The sequence below is a fragment of the Pterocles gutturalis genome, unplaced genomic scaffold, assembly GCF_000699245.1.
Source record: "Pterocles gutturalis isolate BGI_N339 unplaced genomic scaffold, ASM69924v1 scaffold31100, whole genome shotgun sequence".
NCBI lineage: Eukaryota > Metazoa > Chordata > Aves > Pterocliformes > Pteroclidae > Pterocles > Pterocles gutturalis.
In genome coordinates this window covers 13,976-22,000 of record NW_010146822.1, presented here as the reverse complement: position 1 = coordinate 22,000, position 8,025 = coordinate 13,976, and the positions used below count along the sequence as shown (strand labels likewise).

At 37.7% G+C, this 8,025-nt stretch overlaps 1 pseudogene; it reads left to right on the top strand.

Moving 5' to 3' along the window:
- The first annotated feature begins 265 nt into the window (after positions 1-265).
- Positions 266-4,695, top strand: LOC104470823 (annotated as a pseudogene).
- Positions 4,696-8,025: the final 3,330 nt, after the last annotated feature.

Genomic DNA, 8,025 nt, shown 5'->3' with positions numbered 1-8,025 from the left:
ACTGTGGAGAAGAACGAGCTGTGTGAGATGAGCTGGTGAAGGCATAGAGGTGAAACATAGAATGTACATTCTGTAATTCAGAACTACACTGCAATAATTGTGCTCCATTCCCTTACTTTTTGTATTTTATCTCATTTTAATAGTTTTATAAGAAAATATTTTTATAAGCAATTCTTGACAGTGGTTCCTTTTTTAAAAAAAAATATCAATCTGGATTAGATAAAAAGCCAAATGATACCTCCTTTACACTGTCATTGGCCATAAGGTGATGCCAGTGTGGAGCTGAAGCAGTAACTCATTACCACAGTTTGTCGTTCCTAGGAAACCAGAATTCGAGCTGTGGATAAGGACTCCAAGAGAAGAACTAATAACTTCTCTGTTATCAACCCCGTGTCTGGAGAGGCTGTGAAGCAACTTTTTGCTACTGACAGTAGGGAAGAACTCCATAAGTGGATGGAGGCTTTCTGGCAGCACTTTTACGATCTGAGTAAGTAAGCAGGCAGCGCTGGCAGCATGCCCTCCGAGTGGGGTGTTATGTAACATCAAAGGGATCTTTGAACAATATGAACTGGAATTGCCTCATAAGCCTTTGTTTGCAACGAAGAGAAGAAAAATGTTCTTCAGGATAATATTGAGTGGTGGTCTAAGCTGTTGGAAGGCAAATATTTGACTAAACCAAAGTCCACGTGTTCAGCCTGGGTTTTTGCAGGAAACCAGAAGCAGAATATGTTAATCAATCTCAAAAGAAGCTGCTCTCTTTTAGCAGTGTTCTGGATAATTCATTTTGAGGACTGCTAAATTCTCACCATCTCTTCCTCCACTGTAGCAGGAAGAGTCCACCTCTGCCTGGGCATCCTACCAGTGGTGTGTTGGTTTGGTGAGATTCTGCAAGTATGAAACCTTTGGGCCTGGAAGCCCCAGTGGGAAGTGGTGAGATGCTGGATTCATGCGGGGCCTTGGCGAGGGTGCAGATTCAGTCAGCCCTTGCAAGTAGGCACACGTATATTGGATTTCCTTGCTCAGCAGTATTATGGATTAATTAAATTGCAATTTGTTGCAATAGGGATTACTTTATTCTGTTGGTAATTCTAATGTTTTGGTACCCCTTGTCACAGGGGTATATATGCTCAGCTAGCCACACTCCAGTCTAGTCATGCAAATACACACTGCTTATTCAAACCTGGTGAAACCTGTACCTGAGGCTTTGTAAGAGATGATATAAATGAGATGATAAATTGATACCCTGAACCTTTGGCTAACCTCTGGAACAACTCTGTTCTTACATGAGAGAAGAAAATCATTTATTGGTGTAAAACAGTGAAACAGTATTGAAGTAGTATACAGTGTTGCTTGTTTAATACCAAATATATAAATATTTGAAGAAATATTTAAATATTTAATATTTAAGAAATATTTATATATAAGAACTATATAGATGAATTTGTCTTTGTCTTTTTCCTCTGCTTTAGTAGTTTGGCTCACAGGTTTATTAAGAGTAAAGAAGAACTCTCAGTTATTATGCTGTCATTGACAAGGTATAGTTGGTTCCTGATAGTCATTTTCATCAGGGCAGAAAACGGAACCAGGTCAATTAGTGAAATAGCAGCCTTTAGTCAGAGGCCACACCAATAAAATCAGTGAATTGAGGTTGTGGAAACTAGATATTGTAGTTCATATTTCTAGTCCTTTCTACCTCTGATCTGCAATGAGAAAAGGCTTCATCTAAATTAAAGAAACACACCAAGCAAAAACTAGGGCATCCTCTTTAGATTAGCTATAGAGTGGGGTAAAAGAACTACTTCTTATTCATTATAGATAGAATACCCATGGATTCTTTGGAGACATTTTCCTTAGGTTCAGAAAAAATGGGTCACTTGGTATTTAAATGCCTTTTTTCTTCCCAGGTTCTAAAATTCTCTTAAAATTAATGTTCTCAGAAAACTTGGAATGATTGGTATGAACAAAGTAATTTTACTGTGTCTTATTTTCCTTAAGGTTAAAACCTAGTAATAGAAAAAGAGGTTTCCTTGTCTGCTAACAGATAAAAGGCAAGTTATCCTCTATTCAAGACAGAACATTCCTTTACTATAATGTTGTAACATAGTTGTGTAACATTCAGCTTCCAGTATATTGGAGGTTGCCCCCAATAACTTCATAAAGCTTCCCTAACTCGAGGTTTGGGGTTTTTTTAGGTTTTTTTTTTTTTTCTGGTGAATTTATACTGTGTTTGGGGATTTGAAGGCAAATTATGATATTTAACCTTCACAGTATAAGAGTACTGCTGGGATGCTTAAATTAAAGGTAGTATCTTATGATCTTTGCGCATAGAGTTAGAATGAGAACAGAGTTGAAAATACAAATGCGTCCTGAACATTCCAGTTAAACAAAAGTAAACGTTTACTGTGTAGCGTTGCTTTGGAGATGGTTTCCTAACACAACCTAATAACTTCAATTTTTTTCAAGTTGAAGTGTTTAAGTTCCATTCATTGTTCTCTTTTCTCTCTCAGGCCAGTGGAAACATTGTTGTGAAGAACTTATGAAAATTGAGATTATGTCACCACGGAAACCACCTTTGTTCTTGACAAAAGAAGTGACCTCTGTCTACCATGATATGAGTAAGTGGGATTTGTCTTTTCAAGTTGCAGGGTAACAGAAACAACATTGTCTCTATTCAGATGGCTTCTGGTGTTGATGTTGAAACACTGAATTTTTCAAGGGCAATTCAGACAATGAAATAGCAACATAATTGCATACCAAGGAGTTCATATTAAATCTGAATTTGAATTAGCACAAATAATGAATACATTTTTATACCTTCAGCCAAAAAGTGCAATCTGGACTGTAACTAGGGAACCCTGAACGCATTCACAAAAGCTGTCACTAGAAATAAACATTCATCGTACAAGTAGTGTAAAGCTCAGGAACTGTAAAGATAAAATAGTCTGGTTTGCAAACCAATCATGTCTTTTACTAGTTGTATGAAATTAATTTGCTGTTCTTAAAGCTATTTAAAGGCTTACCTAACATAACTTACCTAATTATTTCGTCTTTGGTGATGATGTTGAAAAATATGCTTGGAAAATCTATCTAGCATGTATTTGAGACTTCTGTTTTTACAGAGCAAAATAGTATACAGGAGGATTATTTTAATAGTTTCGTTACAGAAATAATATTTACAGACTAGGAAAAGTAGGTCACTTTGTTTTAATGGATCCAATGCAGTATTGGCTGAGAAACACTGTACAAGTATAAATGCCTGACTGCTTGCTGCTTGAGATTGGAAGTGAGAAGATGGTCAAAATGCCGGGTGGGTCATTGAGTTACTGTGCACCAGAGCACTGAACAGTCAAGAGAGGCCTGTCTGAGCTTATGAATGCAGAGCAGAAAGGCAGTAAATCAACTATATGTAACTTTTACAAAGGTAACATTGTAGCATTAATTCTGCTGATACTCAAGTACATCAGTGAGGAGCAGGACACAAACTCTGTTTCACTCTTAATATACCAGTTTTTTCCTGCTTATTTACAGCATTAATCGGTAAATCCCTGTGTTTAAAAATGTGTTGAAAACCATTAACATGTGGCCTGCATGTTAGAAAAGATATCGCTGCTAGTTTAGAGGCTAGTATTGCTGCAGTATACATAGAAAAGCTCAATATGAGGAATAAGAAATGGGGCAAGAGTCTCAAATCACAGAAAGAAAAATGATATAGGTAAAGATGTCCCATTTTCTGCAGACTGGAAGCACAAGAATATTTAGTCATAGACTTTTTGTGGGCCTTCTGTGAAAGGAAATTTTCAAAGCACTATACAACAAAATATGTTTGATATCTAATATATGTAGGTTTCCTAGTAGTACATTATTTTTTGTACTTTTATTTGGAAAGAAATATCAGTGCCTACCCTGTTGCCTCAATGCCAGCTGTCACGAAAACAGTTCCCTCCTGTCACCTCAGTCCTGTCTTTGAAAGCATTTGTAATCTTAGTCATTTCACCCATCAATACTCTTTTAACAGTAGTCCAGGCTTCATGAGACATATTTAATACAGTTTTGTATTCTGAATAGTGATAACAAAACAGGTAGCAGTACAATAATTGGTAGCATTTTAATCTGAGTTAATTGCTGTCCCTTAAACTTCCAGGCATTGATTCTCCAGCGAAACATGAGGGCTTAGCTGATACCATACAACGAAAAATCGAAGAGAGTGATGGTGAGTTCCTGCTGGGCCAGCAAAAAGATTCTGCGTCTTCCTTATGGACTTCACTCTTTGATGGATCTCATGAGATGGTTGTTCAGAAAAACATGCATCCAGGCTCAAAAAGAGATACTGCGAGTCCTAATGATGGCAGACGAAAGAAAAGAAGAGCTCCGCCTCCACCCACTGATAAGTCACCATACGGCACAAAAGCACAGGTGAACACAGAGCAATGGGGCAAGGAAAACTGTGAGAAGTCTGACCACACATCTGCTCGTAGTTCTTCATTTGAGTCTAGGTTATCTACAGTAATGCAGCAGTTGCAGACACCCATTGCTGCCCCTCGCAGAATTGGTCCTCGTGGAAAAAAAACTGTAGCTGACCATAGTAACCAATGAAATGGGGTGACCGAGACCAAGTCGGAAACCAAACCAGTAGCAACCCCTAGACTGAAGTGCATTACAAAAATACTAAACTCTAGATCGTGGTTGCAGCCATAGACACCATAATTGGAAGAGTCCCTAGAATTTTAGGTTTCTCAGCCTTATACTATAACTCTTGATTAAAAATAGATTTTTAGCATATAGCTTGTAAGTATTGAGGCTAAAGTTTAGTTTTTTGGTTTTTGTTTTTTTTTTTCTTTTAACCAGGGCGTTACTACTAGCTGCAGTCTCAGCTGTACTCATTATCACTAGCATCTAAATAATTGCACTAGTAACAGAGGGGGGTTTGTCTCTGTCTGAAATAATGGTGCTACTTCTGAACGGAGTGGTTCAGTACTTTCCTCTTGAAAAGCCAGCAGTGTTCAGAGTAACTCAGTGTCCCTGCAGCAGGGATGTTACCGTTGCCTTCTGGGTCCCTCAGCTTAGCCCATCTGCAGCTCCTCAGACCAGTTCAAGTGGGAATTTCACACATATTCAGCACAGGTCTTACAAAGCTAATTTTCTTGGGCTCCATGCTTGTCTTCACCTAAAATATTCTTCTCTCTCCCTCACTGTTTGGGAACTACTGCTTATAAGTGAATGTACTATAAAAATTTACTGGGCTCTTCTGAATGGCTCTGTAACTCCGTACGAATTTGTGAAGCAGTTCTATCACCTGATTGTGGGATCTAAGTTCTTGGTGGTGCATGCACTGACTGAATGGACCAGGTTTATCTGTGTATGAGCAAGAATGTGATCCATCACTGCTCCTTATTTTGGACTAACATGAACATTTAAAAGCAGTACTGCATCTGAACACCTATTCAGGATTTCATTTTGATGGTTTTCATGATGAATGGGGCTCTGTAGCATAGCTTCTCTGTGGTGGAGCCTCTCAGCTGTTCCTTGTAGACAGCTGGTTTGTAAACATGGCAGTGTTACTGGTAAACAAATATGGTTTTTTTTACCAGTCATGTTCTTTCTGAAATAACAGTGAATAAGTACTTCAGGTGAAATACTGATCTCTGATATCCTTCCATCAGACTGTTCAACATTTTTGTAAGAAGCATGGGTTATTAGGGTTCCTGTGGCACCTGCAGGACATCTATTGCATAGGGAACAGATTCTGGATCCACAGCTTAAATATCCAACCCTTTCCTTGGTTGATGCATTTATCTCAGATGCTGGAACTTACACAAGAGCAAAGGTCTGCTTGCAGATCTCCCGCTAGAGCCTTGGTATTCAGACCTGTGTTGAGACAGTCATATCAGCAACTGTATACATACAGTTCATTAATTATTTCTTTTTTCTAAAGCGCAGATGGCTTTGGGAGCTTTACCATTTCTCCAGAAGATATTGTGTGCATGGTTGCTTGGTTTGTTTATCTATTTTTTTGTCTTCTGCTGAGCTCTTGGCTTCACAGCTGCAAAGGTATCTGCTGAATTCCCTCAGCAGTTCATTGGCTATTTGGTAAGGGGCTTGAGAAGCAGGTTTCATTTACAAATCCGTTCGCAGGATTAGAGCCCTTCATTTCTAGAATGTCCTTGTTCATTCTTCGTTTAATCACATTCCATATTCCCTCTGAAACAACCATAATCATTCTTACAATAATTCATGCTGTTACTTAAGTGGATGGTTTGTGAATGGTTTATAAATAGGAGCAGAAAAACTGAAGAATAACTACATGACTATGGAAATTAGACACAGTCGACTAATTGGACTGTACAACTCTGAACAAGAAATAGCAAAAATAAACAGGGAAAGAAGAATATACTTCCAAAATGCACTTGCAGTTTGTTTAGCTTTAAATCTACACTTAAATGCTGCTGTGCTCGGGAAAGAAAGAACACCTTTTTCTGGGTATTCCCCTTCCGTTTAGTTGTTGTATTTCACAATAAATCTCATAAATATATAAGGCAAGAAGGCTTCATAATGAGGATTTATTTTTAAATTCAACAGGCCATTGAATTTCAACAAGAGTTTCTCTATTAAATTCAGTGGCTTTGTTTTGAACTGCAGTGTACATATTTTAGGAAGGCATTTAATATTAATTTGAAGTCTTCAGGTGATGAGAATTCACTCATACCTCCTGTTGCAACAGTTAATTACCCCAGGTACATTTTTCAGTTGATTTTCTATTTGCATTTCTAGCTCCACCTTAAGTTATTTTGGTCTTTTTATGCCTTTGCTTATATTGATCTCCGTAGTATCGGCGTTTCTAATTGCTTGTGTGTAGTTATAAATCATTATTATGTCCCTTTTAACCTTTTCTCTGAGGAGATGTACTGAGTTCCTTAACTTTCTTATGGCAGTGAATGTTTTCCAAGATTAATTAATCTTCACGTTCTTCTCTGTACTTCTCATATATTGAAATATTTTTAAGTGTGACATCTGAATTAGATGGTACATGCCAACAGTGATCCATCAGGACTATACAGAGACATAACGTGATCCTCTTACTCTGATTAATATTTCCCTGCCCTCTTTCCTCAAAAATTGTATTATCCTTTTTTTTTGTGGAAGCATTGCCTTGAATGCTGACTTTTATGGCTCAAGTCCTCTTCAGAGTCTTTTTCAAGAACGCGGTACATCATCCTCTTATTATCCTGCCTTATTTTTTCTTAGAAGTATACACTGTATTTTACCAGCATTAAAATACTGCTCCTGAAGTGATCCAGATTGCTCTGTGTAAGTGACCTGTCCTCATTCTTTACTACTCCAGCAGTCTGCATGTCCTTTGCAAATTTATTGCAAGTGATTTTTACAGTTTCTTCCAGATCATTGATTTTTAAAAATGAATGCAAGACAAGGTTTGCAGAGAGAGGTGATAAGTTTTTATTACATCAGTGACATGGGTGGGGGGTGGGGAAAAGCAAACAGACAGGCCATTGAGTTCGTGTCCCTTTTTTCCCAGAGCCTTTAAAAATTTTAATAAGATGGAAAACAAATATACTTCTTGATGATTCTCTATTAATACTACATTTTGAAATTAGTTTGCTCTCTTCAACTTAACATCTTATATTGATTTGACCTAGTAGTGATATATTAAAGAAAATTACATCTTCATCTGGTTTTCACTAGGTGACTTAGGGTTTGTAAGGCTAACACCTCAGTGCAGGCGGCTTTGCAAGCCAAGCTTACTGTATCAATGAGTAAAATGCAACCTGTTGTTCAAGACCTATTCTCCATTACGCTGTGTTGATTGACATTTTATTTCTATCCTTAAAGTAGACTCATATCAGCCTGTTCACTATATTGCTACAATCACCAGTAAGCAAACTAGGCCATTGATTACCCTGATCATCCCACTGCAGAACAACAGTGTTCTTATGGTCCTGTGAAATGTCATGGCAGTGTTGAGACTTGTTAAATTAGTTGCGCATTTAGGCTCCTACAGCTGTAAAGGTT